At 42.9% G+C, this 17,873-nt stretch overlaps 1 protein-coding gene and 1 pseudogene across 4 annotated transcripts in view; one reads left to right on the plus strand and one right to left on the minus strand.

Moving 5' to 3' along the window:
- Positions 1-17,873, minus strand: part of FMN1 (formin 1) — a 294,798-nt gene that overhangs the window by 269,640 nt on the left and 7,285 nt on the right. The window lies entirely within an intron of this gene.
- On the plus strand, positions 16,481-16,599 carry LOC148477581 (5S ribosomal RNA; annotated as a pseudogene).

The raw sequence follows: 17,873 nt of genomic DNA on the forward strand, positions 1-17,873 counted from the left end.
CAAAACGTGGGGAAAGGGGGGGGGGTGGGGGTGGGGGGTGGTTGGGGCGGGTCAGAAACACCATTCCCCAGCCAAACTAGCAGCTCAAATCATGGCCATAATAGCAGTAGTATGTTGTATATTATGATTTTACTAGAGCTGCGGCCATGCAATGTAAGTGGTGGCATGGAGCAGCCGTGCATGCCCAGTGTCAGCAAATTTTTCTAATCTTACTGTGACCCCTGGTTCTGGATCATCATCATCCTTTATTTATATGGTGCCACCAGGGGTGTAGCGAGGGTGGTTCCGGTGGAGCATGAGTGTCGGGCGCCAAAATAGACAGAAGGCGACATCCAGGGTTTCGGAATGCATTGGGCACTGCGCACAGTATGTTGGGCGTCTGTTAGTTTGATCTCGCTTTGTTTGCTCTATATCCTAAATAAGTTACAGATCTGAAATCTGTTTCTACATTTCATGCTCCTTCAAACCGCCCAGATGACCACAGAGGAGGGAGGCCCGAAGGGGAGGCAATCTACTGTCACCTACCCTTTCCTGCCAGATTGATTACATTCACTTCTCACCTCTTCAATTCCCTCCCCGCTCTACCCTGTGATCAGCTCTTTGCCCCTGTCCACTCCTTTCTCATTGGTTTCCGTCACCACTCCTCTCTGATTGACTCTTAGCCCCTTCCCTCTCCTTTCTTATTGACTACTGCCACTACCTCTCTCCTCTTTTTCTTATTGGCTTCTATTACCGCTCCTCTCTGATTGGTGTTGCCCCTCCCCTCATTTATTACCCCTCTCCTCTCCTTTCTTATTGGCTTCTGTCACCTTTCCAGCTCTGATCTCCACTTTCCTCTCCCCTGCCCTCTTTGATCCCCTCCCTCCTTCTCTCCTCATTCATTCCTTGTGCTTCAATGGACTTAATAGCGACAGATCTGAAGTAAAGTCCTAAATAAGGTATGAGATTAAAAAAAAAACTAACTACTTTGCTATGAGGTGTTTTCAGGCATGACCACAAAGTGTTATTTGAAAGGCATTTTAATAAATATTAGGAGACCTGAAATAATAATAATGGTGGTAGACTGAACACGACATGGTTAGTAGTACTCATAATATATTGTAGGTGCAACGTATATTTGCTAAGTAGGAGCATAGCTGAGAAAGGAGCTTCCCATAGGCGGTTCCCACTCCAGTGAAAGCTGCCCTGGGTAGTAATAATTGGTGCACTGTGTGGAATTTCACTTTTGCACATATACTGTATTCTGTCAAATTAAGTTACTTGATCAGAATGTAATACAATCTCCTCTACTGGCTAATAATGATTCAAATGAGAAAAGTCAGATCCTAGGTGCTATACAAAAAAAAAGCGGTGCTAAAGCAGTTACCTCTTAATGTCAGATAGTGCATCACTGAAGTAATTCGTACCCCCAATGGTACCTCCATGCCCCCCAGCGTGATACTGCCACTGTTTGTCATTTCTCTCTTCATTTGAGTATTCCCCCACAGGCTGGCCAAACCCCACTAGCACGGTTCAGTACAGGGGGGGGGGGGGGGGCGCGATGACAAGCACTTTCTACAGGCGCAATGGTTTCCAGCTACTCCTCTGGGCGCTACAAGTGTTCCGCAGCGCCTTACAAAGTACATAAATAAGTGAACAAGAAACCATTAACTTACAGTACAATACAATGCAGGAAAAGGACATTGTTTATATATATTGCTATTAGCTATTACAGCACGCAAATAAGAAACAGGGCATAAGCAGTGTTAGATCCCCTATTGGGGATTAAGGAGTAGATGAAAGTATAAGTAAGGAAAACTCAAGAGGTTAGAAGGCTCTGCTTAAGCCGGGTACACATTAGACGACATACAAACAAATCGATGTTGTTCACGATTTCTCTTGAACTCTCGGACCAACGATATTTTGCGTCCACACTGAGCAATTTTGCAAACGACCAAACGATATATAAGAGAGTTCTTTGCTACTACCAAATTGTTGGTTTCTGGCTTATTTAAATACTGGGCATTCGTTTCAGGTGGGATGTGCAGGACTTTTAGGAGGGGATAAATAGCAGGCGGCCATTTTACCTATTTGCATCTATGTGTTGTGGCTAGTTTGGTTAGGTTTATAACTGCTGAACACTGTTACATTGCTCGGCTTTGTTTTTGGCTTGACTTAAAGTGTGTCTACTTCATTCTCTTGGGATGATTCCTTTTCGCTATTGAGTTATGGCATCATAGAATGCGGATGTGGTGTTAACCGATAGGGAGAGGGCTCAGAATAATAGATGCTTGAGATCATGCTGGACCAAGGAGTTGCCGCTGCAGAGGGATTCTCTCACATGCCACTGCTTATGGAGATTCGGGAGAACAATCCTGCCGTCTACCGCAACTTCCTGCGCATGGATGGCGTTACCTTGAAGATGCTACATCTAATGACTCCCTACATCCGGAGGCAGGATACTAAGCTGCGGAGGGCCATACCTGTTGGAGAGGCTGATCGCTACCCTGCGCTTCCTGGCAGACCTGAAATTTGGCACCCTCCTCTCCCCTCAAGCTTTGAGCCTCAACATACCAGAGACCTGCAAAGCCATCATTACTGTCCTGAAGCTTTAAGGTAAGAAAAAAAATACCACACTAATTTCTTGTGAAAAAATATTTTTTTTTTTTTTTTTTTTTAGTAAAAACGATTCTGCATAATCGGATTTTTCTGTATTTTTTTTTTTTTTTTTAGTAAAAACGATTCTGCATAATCGGATTTTTCTGTATTTTTTTTTTTTTTTTTTTAGTAAAAACGATTCTGCATAATCGGATTTTTCTGTATTTTTTTATTTTTTTTTTTAGTAAAAACGATTCTGCATAATCGGATTTTTCTGTATTTTTTTTTTTTTTTTTTAGTAAAAACGATTCTGCATAATCGGATTTTTCTGTATTTTTTTTTTTTTTTTTTTTTTTTTAGTAAAAACGATTCTGCATAATCGGATTTTTCTGTATTTTTTTTTTTTTTTAGTAAAAACGATTCTGCATAATCAGATTTTTCTGTTTTTTTTTTTTTTTTTTTTTTTTTTTTTAGTAAAAACGATTCTGCATAATCGGATTTTTCTGTATTTTTTTTTTTTTTTTTAGTAAAAACGATTCTGCATAATCGGATTTTTCTGTATTTTTTTTTTTTTTTTTAAAATACAACCAGGTTATTATTCTATATTATAGACCAAAATTTTTCATTCTAAAACGGTAAAAACATTTTAAAAAGGCATATTTTATTTTAGCTCAAATATAAAACAAAATAATCTAAAAATAACTATAAAATGGTAAAACTATGGATCTGCCTCAGTTGGAGCCTCCGTATCCAGAATTGCAGGATATATTCTGCTGGAGGGATAGGTCAGTGGGGGCTGAGAGCCTTCATTTCTGTACTGGAGGGATAGGTGGGTGTAGTGAGTTGGAGCCTGTGTCCGTGGCTCCACTGTAACTTGTGGGCATTTAATTGCCCCCCTTAAGCCACGCACCACTACGTCATACACCACTCTTTCAAAATAGAGATGTTTGTCCATTTCCTTTTTTGACAGGCTAGGTGGGATCCACAAATATCTAACTTATCCGGCGGGCTTGCAGAAGTTGGGAATCAGTCAGTGGAAGTTGTGATGATTAGTATGAGTGCATCCCCTGGGGGGGGGGGGGGGGGGGATGCACTCATACTAATCATCACAACTTCCACTGACTGATTCCCAACTTCTGCAAGCCCGCCGGATAAGTTAGATATTTGTGGATCCCACCTAGCCTGTCAAAAAAGGAAATGGACAAACATCTCTATTTTGAAAGAGTGGTGTATGACGTAGTGGTGCGTGGCTTAAGGGGGGCAATTAAATGCCCACGTTACAGTGGAGCCACGGACACACTTCAGTTGGCTCGTTGGTAGCAGTGAAGTCTGGTGTCGACCTTATTAAGTTCATGTATTTACTGTTTTTTATTTTCTCATTCTAGTTCCCTACAACCATGGAGGAATGGAAAAGCATTGCTGAGGAGTTTAAATCACACTGGAACATCCCTAACTGTGGGGGAGCCATTGATGGTAAACATATGCGGATAACCCTGCCTGCCCACAGTGGATCCTTTTTATTACAATTGCAAGGGATTCTTCGTCATTGTTATAATGGCCACTGTCAACGTGAACTATGGATTGTGGACGTTGGCAAGAATGGCTGGGCTTCAGATGGTGGGTCCTTAGAGACTGCTTTCTATCAGAGGCTCAACTCCAAAAGCCTCAATTTACCATCAGCTGAGGAAACCAAGTATGGCCTAAATATTGTATTCATTGGTGACAAGGCCTTCCTACTACACAAGCACATCATGAAGCCATATGCTCAAAAGGGGGATAACCAAGGTGGAGGACCAGCCAACCAAATATTTCAAATACAGCTATGCAAAATGACCCGGACCACACAGATGTCAGATCGGTGGTGTACTCTGGCTGCATCAGGGGTTCTACAAATGGCCTCTGGATGCACAACATGAAATTTAAAAGCTCATAGTACCACAACGACTGTTTGAGGATCTCATCTGCCCCCGCTCCAGATCTTTGTGATTATTTCCACTTTTTGTGTTCTTTCAGGAATACAGTGCAGAGATTTTGTTTCTTCTTACGGAACCAAATGACATCAGCATCACTATTGTGGCTTGTACTGCAGTCTGCCATTTTTTGGAGGTCCAGGTTTTTTTTTCACCTTATTAGAGTAATCTTTTGCCTTTATTCTCCAGAGGCACTCTCTCTTCTGATATTAGGTCATTTAACACAAAACTAAAAAGAACTTAAAGTTTGTTTTTTTTTCTTTTTAAAAGCATATAAACTCCATGTACAGTGCTGGAACTGATGGAGACATTGTTGGAAACAGAAAAGAGGGGGATTCCGCACAGAACCTAAGTAAATTATCTAAGTGTTTGCTTACTTATAAACCAACCATCCTACATTTGGAGAAGAAAATAATTTTTTTCTTTTAAAACATGGAGAAATCTCCTGGCGAAACATTATTAAATCAACATTCCACACAGTTGGATTCACCAAATTATTGAGAGAAAAAAAAAACTTAAGTTCAACAGAGATAAACGTGACTTCTCCACTGGGAATATCTTTAAGTGGAGTAGATCTTATACCAGCAAGCCAAATTTTAAACCACAAGAATTCAGAGATGAAATCCTCTGGAGGAGAAAAATTTCCTGACAGTAATATGAGTGAACCCCCTAATCCCCGCGAAAGGCAAGAAAGATATGACTATCAACATCCCTCATCGGCTTTCTTAGGACTAGGCAGAGGAGGACGTACCAGATATCGCCGAAGAGGAAGATGAGGCAGGGAAAGAAGAAACACAGGGGAACAAGCAGAGTGGGATCATCAACTACCACCCAGATTACCCAAGCAGGACGAAAAGATAAAGATACCTAACCAAGATCTCACAATAATCAATCTTTCCAACATAATATTAACTGATGCAGAAACATCTGTACTCAGTAAAGGATTATCATTTTCATTGACATACTCCTTTGATCGTTTTGGATGGGAGAAGGACCTCAAGCTATTTGGATGTAAACTCCTTCTCAAGAAACATTTTGCCAACCAGAGTAAGGATGGAATGGGAGGGATAAATATGATAGATCCTATAGCCATTGGAAGTATGACTGAGAGTCTGAATTAGAAGCTGTTCAAATATTGGAAGAGTTACAACAGGAAGGAAGAAATTCTAACACTAACAAAGATCAGGATAGACCAAGATGCAAGAAGAAATAAACATTCTTTCCCCCGGAAACTATTAGTCCAGAAGAAAAAAATATCTCAAGAATTGGTATCTAAGGATTTGGACAAACTACATCTGAAGACAAAGAATCACAAATTTAGAATGGGTAACCTCAACAAACAAGAAATCCAAGCTCTAAAAAACATCTGACAATGGAAAGAGGTCATCATTAAACCCTCTGACAAGGGTGGGAACATCGTTATTTGGCCCATAGAGATGTACCAGAGGGAAGTAATGTAACAACTAGGGTATGAAGGATGTTATCGAAGAATTCTCCTTAACCCTACTGATAACTATACCACACTATATAACAATACGATAGATCGAGCCATGAAAGAGGGAACCATTCTAAAGCAAGAACATGATTACCTGACAGTTCATAATCCTAAAGTACCTACACTATATTTACTACCAAAGACCCATAAGAACATTCAGGAGCCTCCAGGGAGGCCCATTGTCTCTGGTGTAGGAGGACTTTTGGAGAATGCAAGTAGATTTATCGATCTCCATCTTCGGCATCATGTCCTAGGATTAATATCATATATTCAGGACACATCGGACATTCTTAGAAAATTGCATGATATAAAGATGGAAAAAATATGAGATATGGTAAGAACTTACCCTTGTTATCTCTATTTCTACGAAGTGCATAGGGTTACACAGGATACCTTGGGGTATAGGCGATGGCGGCAGACATCCAGGCACCACAGAGTTACATTTTCAGCCTCCCAGGATGCACTGGGGTCCCTCTCCTATACCCCGCCCCCGAGCCTCAGGCCACTCAGTTTCGTAACAAGCCATAGGCCGGAGCAGGAGCAAAAAAGAGAGAGAAGAAAGTCTGGAACACACAAGAATTACATTCTCACCAGAAGGAGACGGAGAAACCGGTGACCAGATCAAAGCCCATCTGCAGTACAGGTGCGACAGGGCGGGAGTCCTGTGGAACCCTATGGACTTCGTAGAAATAGAGATAACAAGGGTAAGTTCTTACCATATCTCATATTTTCTACTTCAGGGTCCATAGGGTATCCACAGGATACCTTGGGGATGTCCCAAAGCAGTATCCTTTAAGGGTGGGGACGCTCCTGTGCTGTAAGGAGAATCCTCCGCCAAAAGGAAGCATCCTGAGGCGCGAAGGTATCAAAAGCATAATACCTTACAAAAATATGGACAGATGACCACGTGGCTGCCAATCACCGCTGAGGCGCCACGTCGAGCTGCCCACGAAGGACCCACAGACCTAGTGGAAGAGCTTTAATAGAGGATGGAACAGGAAGACCTGTGAATCCATCCTGCCAAAGTTAGCGTAGTGGCAGGCCAACCCTTTTTATGGAAACCAGAAAGGACAAAACAGAGAGTCTGATTTCCTAAAATGGACTGGTACGGTCAACTTAAATTCTTAGCGCCCGTACCACAGCCAAATAGGCCTCACCAGCAGACAGGACTGGGGAAGTAAAGGCAAGCACTGCCCTGTTCCTAGGAAAGATGAGAAAAAGGGAGGTCTACATGACAGAGCCTCCCATTCTGAGATCCTACTGGCCAAATTAAGAGCCAGAAGGAATACAGTCCTAGCCGTAAGCCATTTGAAATCCACTGAGCCCAGTGGATCAAATGGCGGTCCTCAGAGAGCCCTAAGGACCACAGCCAAATCCCAAGGAGCCACAGGTGGAACAAAGGGATGCTGAATATAACGTACACCCTGCACAAAGGTGCGGACATCAGGAAGAGTAGCAATCCTACACTGAAACCATACTAACAGGGCAGAAACCTGCACCTTCAGGTAAGCAAGGCGAAAACCGTTATCTAAGCCCACCTGTAGGAAAGCCAACCTCTGGATATCCGGAATACCCGAGGAGCCTAGCCTCTAGGGCGACACCGAAAAGAAAGTATACCATACCTAATGGTAAATTCTTGCAGATAAAAACTTCCGAGCTCTTAGCATGGACAGAGCCCCTGTTAACTATAGAGCTGGAAAAACTCCTAGACCTTAAGAGGGCAGTCTCCACCGCCACACCGTCAAGGACAGACAACCCAGGTCTGGGTATCAGCAAGGATCCTGAGACTACAGGTCCGGGCGTAGAGGCAACAGCTTCGGAGTGTTAACTGAGAGGCTCCGAAGATCTGAGTAATAGTGCCATCTGGCCTACGCTGGAGCTATCAGCAGGAGCGTGCCTCCTTCTTGCTATTACTGGAGGAAGAAGGGATAACGGAGGGACGAGGTACACAACTTGGAAGGTCCACCGGACCTTCCTACGTCTATCAGAAGAGTCATCTCTGAAAGGCTCCACTTGTTCACCAGAAGATTGAACACCTCCTGATGAAGAGGACATTTCCCTGAATGCACGTCTTGACGGCTGAGAAAGCCTGCTTTCCATCTGAGGATTCCTGAATGAACACTGCCGATGACGGCAGGGATATAGCCTTCCACCCAAGCCAGAATTCGGGACACCACTGTTAGTGTCGCCTGACTTCGGGAACCTCCTAGGTGGTTTACATAAGCCATCATGATGGCGTTGTCAGACTGTACCTGCACGGTATTTCCGTGGAGGACCTGTCCTGCATGCTGGAGAATCTGGAATACTGCTCGGAGTTCTCAGATGTTTATGGGAAGGGCAAAAACTACTGGTGTCCACCTGCCCTGGAACAAGTGTGGACCCGTCACTGCTTCCCAGCCACGGATACTGGCGTCAGTCGTCAGAAGTACCCTGTCCGCAATCCCAAAGGGGGTGCCCCTTGTTTAGGTGAGCTTTCTGCAGCCACCAGGCCAGAGAGAGACAAACCTCCGGGGAAAGCCTATTGACTTTATCCTATGGGGCAACCCATCCCATCCGGAGAGGATCAAGTTCTTTAGAGTGAAGCTGGGTACTCTCCACCATGTCGAACAGCGACATCCTGGAACCCAGGAACCACATTGCCAAGTGAATAGACACTCGGCGACTCTGCAGGCAACTGCGTACCTTTGCCTGTAATGCAGAGATCTTTTCCTCAATCACAAAGATCCTCAGATGTTGGGATATGGAGCATCCTCTGTGAAGAATCAGAGAGGACCATTTCCAGTTGATCAGTCAGCCCTAACGTAGCAACACAGATATTGTCCGTTGCATATGGCACTGAAGTATCTCTGGAGACCGTGGTAACAACAGGAGGTCGCCCGGATAGGGTAACAAGCGGACCCCCTGCATCCGCAGGTGGGCTGCCATAACTACCATGACCCTGGTAAACCGTGAGGCGCGGAGGCCAGACCAAGGGGCAATGCCAGAAACTGGAAATGCTTATCGACCACTGCAAACCTGAGGAAAACACTGGTGTGCTAAGAAAAGAGGGATATTCAGGTAGTCACCCTGAATATATCCGAGACCACAAAATTCCCAGGCTCCATTGAATGATGGAATGCAGGGTCCCCCTCCCGAACCGAGGAACCCTTAAGAATTTGTTGAAGGATTCGAGGTTGAGAATGTCCTGGTAAGACCCATTGGGTGTCTGTACCAGAAAGAGGATGGAGTAATACCTCGTTCCCCTTTGGGGCAACGGAATAGGTACTATAACTCCTGCCTGGAGCATAGAGTGTAACACCCTCAAAAATTACAGGGCCTTGTCCTGAATTGACAGAATACCTGTAACGAAAAACCGTCTGGGAGGCTTTTACCGGGAGGAGAGGACATACCTTCAAGAAAATACTTCTCTTACCCCAGTGTCCGTGGTGGTCAGACACCAGCACTGGGCGAACTGGAGAAGCCGGCCTCCAACTCTGGGGTCCCCCAAAGGAGGCCTGTCCCGTGAGGCTGAAGGCTTATAGTCTAACTTGGGAGTAGGACGTCTTGTACTCCAAGCCTGTTCTTATGGCTGAGCAGATTTCCTGGCTACTGACTGGCTTGGAAAGCTGTATTTTAGACTTACCCTGGCCTCACAGGGCCGAAAAAACAAAGCCCCAGACCCTGATGGGACTGTAGCCGATGGCAGACACGCAGACGTAGCTGCTGCCTGCAGGGCCACAATTGCGTCCAGACGAGGGCCAAACAGGACTTGTCCCGTAAAAGGCAAAGCATTCCAAATGGAATCTGCGTCCGCTTTCCAAGAGCGCAACCACAGGGAGCGGCAAGCCGCTACTGCTGCCGAGGAGATTCTGGAAAGGAGTAGGCTATATGTAAGACCGTCTCATTATGAACGTGGCAAAGTCTCTGAGAATTTGCCACTATCCACCTGCTCTGCTGGAGAGTCAGTGTGCAGAGATCCAGTTACCTACTCAGTGTTCCGTGGCTCTGGCCCCCCAGCACACGGCCATAGCCGGCCTGGAAGCCCCTCCAGCAAGGGAATATTGGATTTTAGATATATTTGCACCTTGCAATCTGGAACCTCCTTCAAAGAGGACCTGGAGGGCATGGGCAACGTAGCACTCCTCACTAGGCGTGTAACATGAGAATCTACCCGTAAAGGTAACTCCCATTCGGAAAAGTAATTATCCGCAAAAGGGTTATGCAAAAGGTCAACAGTTTTTGAGGCTGGAACCGCTTACCCGGATTTTCCACGCCTCCTCTAAATGATCCACCTGACCAGATAGAGGAATTACAGTGGCAACACCCTTATCCTTAAAGAAGGCATATTTGGATTTAGCCACGGGGGATATGTAATAACCAAAGCCGCACGGACTGCCCGTAGAAGGCCAGGTATATAGACTTTAGACCCAGACTACACCTCCTTTGCACTAAGGGGCTCGTGTCTGAAAAAGTCAATAATGTCACCGTCATCAGACGTCATGTCCTTACCCGTCTGAGACCCGAAAGGCCGTTTGGAAGGCCGAAATGGTGACTCCCCCTGTAAAACGTCCATCAGGTGCTATACCATTTGGACAATAAATTCACCCACACAGGCTCCTGCGAGACCTGGGGGGGCGAAAAACAGGATACACTGGGGTACCATCAACTGTCCAGGGACCCCTGCATGTGATGAGACCACCACAGGCTGCGATAACCCCTATGGGGAAACGCAGGGGGCGTTGCCCACAAAGGCTGTAAGCATCTTAGCCAGCCGAGGGCGGTCCCCTTTTTTGTGCAGGCACAGTGACAGAAATGGGGCGTGATATATAATACAACATGCCCTCCATAAACCCTCAGCGTCTACATATCCCTCCGCTAACTGCACATGATATCAGTACATTATAGCTGGAAGAGGATATCCTCGTTCACTTTCCGACATGAGGAGTGTGAACGGAGCGTATGTGACGTCCCACACAGAAAAACCACGTTTACTGTGAGGTAATAAATACCCTGCGACACCACACCGCAAGGGCTGTAGCAGAAGAACAGGGATAGGAAAAAGGCTGACAGTCAGAAATGAAAGTACAGGCAAACAGCGCTAGCATTTAAGTCACATACAATGCACAGATAACATCCTGCATTACAAGCACTGCGATCAACTACACAGACCAGAGCCTGGTAGGAAACAGTGCTGCATACACTGACCTTATTGAAGGAGAGGTATGCGGGGGACCCGGACCGCAATGGCATCTGTATCAGCTTCCAGCAGCGTTTGTCATCCCCAGCACATGTAGTGAGAAAATGGCCACCGAGGAGCAGAGAGAAGGCAGGGCCCGGGGGAGGAGCGCTGACACAGCCCGCTCAGACCGCTGTGGAATGGCACTGTGCAGCGGGGGAGACGCCGGCTGTGAGACAGGGAAGGCGTTCTCCCCTGGCGTGCTATTAACCCCTGGGACGCCAAGCTGGACCGCACATGCTGCGGCCCGCTGTCCCTGGTGGTCTAGTGGAAGGCGCAGGATCAGTACCTGGCCCCACGCGCAGCCGGTCCCCAGGGAGCCCCCTGCCTGGGGACCAAACAGGACTGTGTTACCGGCGGTTGCCCACCGCGGGACCCCGCCGCTTACCTTGTTCCCCGTGCATCCGGCCACAGTCCAGGTAGCCGGGGATCACCGCTAGCTGTGACCCCAGCTACCTACCAGCATCCCCGGATCGGTACCGGCGTTCTGGTACCGGCAGGGTGTAGGAGTGACAGCATGGACGTCAATACTGACTGTCCTATGCTGGAGCACTCTAGTTGTGCAGCCACAGCTGCGAAGAAATATTCAGGGGCCTTAAAAAGACCCCCCTCTGTACGGTGCGACTGGTCCGGCCAGGCACCTACGAAAAACTAAGTGGCCTGAGGCTCGGGGGTGGGGTATAGGAGAGAGACCCCAGTGCATCTTGGGAGGCTGAAAATTTAACTCTGTGGTGCCTGGATGTCTGCCGCCATCACCTATACCCCAAGGTATCCTGTGGATACCCTATGGACCCTGAAGTAGAAACATAATTTCCTGGTCACCTTAGATGTGGTTTCTATATATACACATGCATCAACCATAACTTGGGAATACAAGCTGTGACATACCACCTCCAGATAGAAGAACCATGCTCATTCCACCAATTCCTCCTGGATCTTTTGAAATTCATCTTGACCAAGAACTATTTTATGTTTGGGGACAGCTTCTACCTACAAATGAGGGGGAAGGCAATGGGGGCTGCTTGTGCCCCCACACATGCCAACCTCTTCATGGGTAGGTGGGAGCGGGAGTATGTTTTTGGAGAAAGAATGGAGAGATACACACAATAGATTGGAGGAGATATATTGATGATGTCCTTATGACCTGGGAAGGAGAACAGTTACTTCTAGAATTAGTTGGGGGAACTTAACAACAACGATAACATCAAATTAACCCACTATTACAGTCAGGAATATGTACCCTTCCTGGACCTAAAAATGTATAAAACTAATGAGGGAACTAAACACACGGAATTATTCTGTAAAGAAACTGCGACAAATAGCCTGTTACATCAGAGTAGTGCCCACTTTCCATCAACAGTTGAAAATCTACCCAAGGGCGAATTTCTACGGCTAAAGCGCAATTGCTCTGAGGCACAAGTATATAGATCTAAGAGCTTGGAACTGACAGACAGATTAAGAGAGAGGGGATACAGTAAGAGATGCATTAAACGAGCACAAGCTAGCATCTCTAACATCCAAAGAGAAAAATGAATCTTTAGAAAAGACAACCAGAAAGAACATGAAAAAAAGAAATCAAGAATACAGAAGGGATAAGATTCATTGGCAATTTTTGTAAAGAATGAAAAATTATCCAAAATATAATCCAACAACATTGGCCAGTTCTTCATCTGGATGATGACTTTATCCCAAATCCTTGATAAGAAAGTAGCCATGGGATGGCGACGGTCAAGAAATCTGAGAGACAGTTTGGAATTTTAACAAAATGGCTTTTAATCAAAGAAAACCAACAGAACACACGGATCCTTTGCATGTGGCACATGTAAGGAATGCCTTTACATGATCAAACGTAACAGTCAGTGATAAATACGGAACTGAGATCCAGATCAGGGATTTCATTAATTGCAATACTACATGTGTCATATACTGCTTAACTTGTAGCTGTAATAAGAAGTATGTAGGAATGACTTAGAGGATTCTTAAACAACGTATCCTGGAACACGTTGGGACTATTAGAAATGCCCCTTCCGATATAATCAATTTAAAAAAAAAAAAAAACGGACCTCGGTAGCCCATAATTTTCACACACATAATGACAACTACAAGGAATTACAAGCATTTGGGTTGGAAAAGATAAATCTAGGAATCCGAGGAGGTGACATCATCCAGGAGTTGATGAAACGGGAAAGCATGTGGACATTTAAATTAGGTGCCCTCAATCTGAAAGGAATCAATATATCAATTATGTTTTCCTATAATACACCGAACCTTAGGTTTCCTTATTCTTTCAGTCTACACTCTGACATCATACTGATGAATAATGGACCCGTAGATTACATGAATTAAATAATAATACACAGAGATAGGCAGATATATTTTTATAATGGAGTCATCTTAAATACCAAGCTCCTTAATATAGAAGTTTCATGAATTGATTTTAAACATATACTTTACATATTTGTTTTACTTTATTTTCACCATGCTCACTTTTCTTTTCGTCACAATTGTATGTTTTCATGACTTATTTGTCACATTATATCTCTTATCATACTTTGTCAGTATGTCCTCTCACCTTTCACTATCAATTTATTTAAGGTTTTATTTCTCCTGACCCTACAGGAATTACTTCACTATATTTTAATAGATACTGACACTTTTAATATACTATATTCACTACATATTCACTTCTATCTCATTCACCCACTATTAGTAACTTTTACATTTTGATTATCTTAATAATGATAGATTTCTACATAATATGTTTCAATTGGTCATTTTGATTATAATGTTAGGTTTTACGAATTATAGCCATAACCAATATCTTGGTTATCTTAATCATGAGTATGTATTCACACTCCTTTCTTATGTATTGAACGTAACTATCAAAAACTATGAATCATGACTTCTATTTGATATCATTAAATTGGCGCTAGGTTGTAGACTGTGTAAGATCTGGATTTGACAGAAGATTACCTTTAAATACTTAGAATATGGAATTTGGCGATTGCTCTGTAGTCTCCTGGTTGGACACTTTTAGCACATTCCCGACATGTGCTTGGACATACATACGGGTGGAATGGGTACTCACAAGAGTCTAGTTGCACATTTATTACGAACACTATATTATATTTATATATATATATATATATATATATATATATATTTTGACAATTTTTATTAAGCACTGCAATCAAAGATGTAAGCATTGCAATTCTAAACTACATCTATTTAAATGTATTGTTACAATTTATTATGACACAATATGATTTGCACACCCTCTATATCTCTTACAATTTAACAGACATGTAATAGCCTCTCACTCTTCAACTGTATTATAATTGAAAACATTACAATCATCAGAATATCTGGTTATAAATAAATTAATCCTGTTATCAGGATAAACCACAATCATCAAATAGGTATTATATTAACCACTGTAATAGCAGGATAATGGTGTGAATGAATGATAGGCATTAGATCTAACTACACTCACCAGCATGTTTGGTGACATGCTGCTGAGTGCTGGGCTAGCGGTAATTTTTGCAGGTTTCCCTATTACCTTTGCGGATAACGTGTACTCGGTCCATCAATAGTTTTTTCAACTACCCTTCCAACTACATTCACTAGCATGCATTGTGTCATGCCATTAATGTGATAGGGTAATGACATGTTCATATGACTCTCTGACATAATGGGAGGTGTGTTTACATCTTCCTAGTAATCCTATACTATGGAATCAGCTGTTTTCAATTATGATTATGACAACTACCATTTACCAGTATGCCTTATGGCATGCCCTTAAATAGAGAGGCATGACTATATAAACATCTATGACCACTGCGATTGGCGCTTTAGGTTTACCCAGCTATTCCCTGAAATATACTTATCCTATCAAACTACATTTACCAGCATGCATTGTGGCATGCCATTAGCGTAATAGGGTAATGCTACGATCACATGATCTCTACGACATTAGTGGGTGGAGTGTCTATAACTCCCTAGTAATTCCTAACCACTTTACAAAAATTCCCGCAAATATGGCAATGACAACTGTTCTACACATTTACCATCATGCCTTTTGACATACCCTTGATGTGGCAAGCTAATGACACGAGCACATAATTTCCCATATACTCTGCAAGTGGTATCTCATATCTCCCCAGCTACCCTCTTAAATTACACTCACTCTCTCAAAACTACATGTACCAGCAGACATTGCGACAAGCTATGAATGTTATTGGATAAGGATACGATCACATGATTCCCTATAACATCTGCGGGAGGCCGGTTTACGCTTCCCTGGCAACCCCTTAATATCCAATAGAATCCCTGTAATTACGGCAATGGTAATTAACCCACATACTTACAGCAGCGATTTACAACTATGCGGCATGGATGAGGTGAACAAGCCTACAGCAGGGCGAAACGCGCATCCTCTTGATTACTGGATATCACATGGAGACAGTGCACGGACCGTACTCCATGTAACCACAGTGTTGGTTGGGTATTGTATGTTTTTTAACAGCGTTGGACCTCTGTGTCCAATATTTGGCTTAGTATTACACTTAACGAATATTATGTGAATGTATACAAACAGATACTATGCTTAGAATTATAGGTTTGAACTGTCTATATGAAGCAATTTACGTGGATGCAAGAAACTGATATTTTTGCTATTGCACTTCTTGGCACCCTATTAAGGGGATATTCACTGTGCTTTGTGTTTTGTGTAACCAGTAATGGCAAACAATATCGAGTCAGGAGTTGTTTATTATGCATCCCCGCTTGTGCACCAACTATGGTAAACAATATAGAACTATATTATGGAACTATGTACTTCAATCACTCAGGAACATACAATACTAAAAGTGATTTTGGTGGAGAAAAAAAAATGACATCACAGATAATGAAAAAGTATTTTATGATTGCCAATTGGGAATGATACAATATATGTGGAAATAATATCTTTAGGCATGTCGCTGGTGATCGTTTGTGACATTCATTCCGCTATATACTGTAAGGTTACACGTATGAAATGTATGATTTAGTAACATCAAAACACATCACTCTTACGTGTAACATTTAAGTATGCTTATACATAACTTTTTGTGAAACGTCATCATTTTATTAATAAAATGGACTACTCACTGTAGCAGTCCTACATTTACCAATTTATGCGCTGACCATGTGCTGGTGCGAACACCATTCCCATAAATTACCCACACCTACAGCCATACATTACTCGATTTGCCCAAACTCATCTGATCTTGGAAGCTAAACAGTAATAGGCCTGGTTAGTACTTGGATGGGAGACCACTTGGGAATACCAGGTGCTGTAGGTTAAAAAAGGATAACTGGGATTTAAATGCACATGGCAGAGCATTGATATTTCTGAATTTTCAATCCTCCATTAAAATTTGGTGAATCCAACTGTGTGGAATGTTGATTTAATACTATTTCGCCAGGAGATTTCATCATGTTATAAAAGAAAAAAATAATTTCTTTTTTTCTCTTTTCCTTGCTACAGGTGATTAATATATAACACTTGTGGCATCAAGTACTGTATATGGGTATCTTTAATTTTACTTATACATAATAAAGATTAAACTTTAATATATGAATATTCATAAAGAGTACCCCAGCAACAAGCCCTTCTTTTCTTCTTTCTTGTTTAACGGAGACATTGTTAGTGCAGGAGTCATCATGACTGTACTGTCCAAGGGATTGCCTAAATTAATATGGCTGCCCCCAGAAAGGTGGTGGCCATTTTACAAATATGGTACGATCTCCAATTAACAAGGGTTTTTTAATATCAATTGTCAAAATATTTATTCATTTTTAAATGGTTTTATAATGTTCCTCTTTTCATGTTAATGTATTTGTTTTATTCAAGTTTTGTTTTAAGAAAATTAGTTTGTGTTTTAATTAAGTGTTAATCGTTTATTAGTGTGTGTACTATTTTATTTGTTTAGTATTAAAAAAAGTTTTAAAATAATGTATAGTGTCACATACAGCAGCATATAACATTGGTGGGCAGCAGAAAAAGTCATTGGTGGGAGTCATGAGAGTTGACAGAGAAGGAACATCCAGAGAGGTAGGAAGACAGCCAGGAGGGCAGTGTCATGCAGACCAAGGGAGTGAAGGATTTCCAGGAGGAGAGGGTGCTCCAGTGTCAAAAGCAGCAGACAGGATGAGGAGAATGAGCAGAGTGTAGTGGCCCTTGGATTTGGGAGCAACGAGGTCACTGCTGACTTTTGTGAGGGCAGTTTCAGTGGAGTGGAGATAATGGAAGCCAGACTGAAATGTGTCAAGGAGGGAGTGGGAGGAAATAAAGGCGGTTGTAAACAATATGTTCATGGAGTTTGGAGACAAAAGGGAGGAGAGAGATAGGTCGGTAGATAGTGTTCGGATCAAGGGTAGGTTTTTTTTTTTTTTAAGAATGGGGGAGACAAGGGCAATGTCTGAAGTATTATATAAACTGAAATTTGTATGAGGCAAATTATAGCTTGTTAAGTGCTACTTATGTAGTCTTCATGGACTGGCCACAGTCGCTCTAAAACCATTCATTAGAAATCCTCAGGTTGCCCATGGTTGTATTAAGTTTTGACTTCAAGAA

Source organism: Taudactylus pleione, unplaced genomic scaffold (assembly GCF_031769625.1).
Source record: "Taudactylus pleione unplaced genomic scaffold, aTauple2 ptg000707l, whole genome shotgun sequence".
Classification (NCBI taxonomy): Eukaryota; Metazoa; Chordata; class Amphibia; order Anura; family Myobatrachidae; genus Taudactylus; species Taudactylus pleione.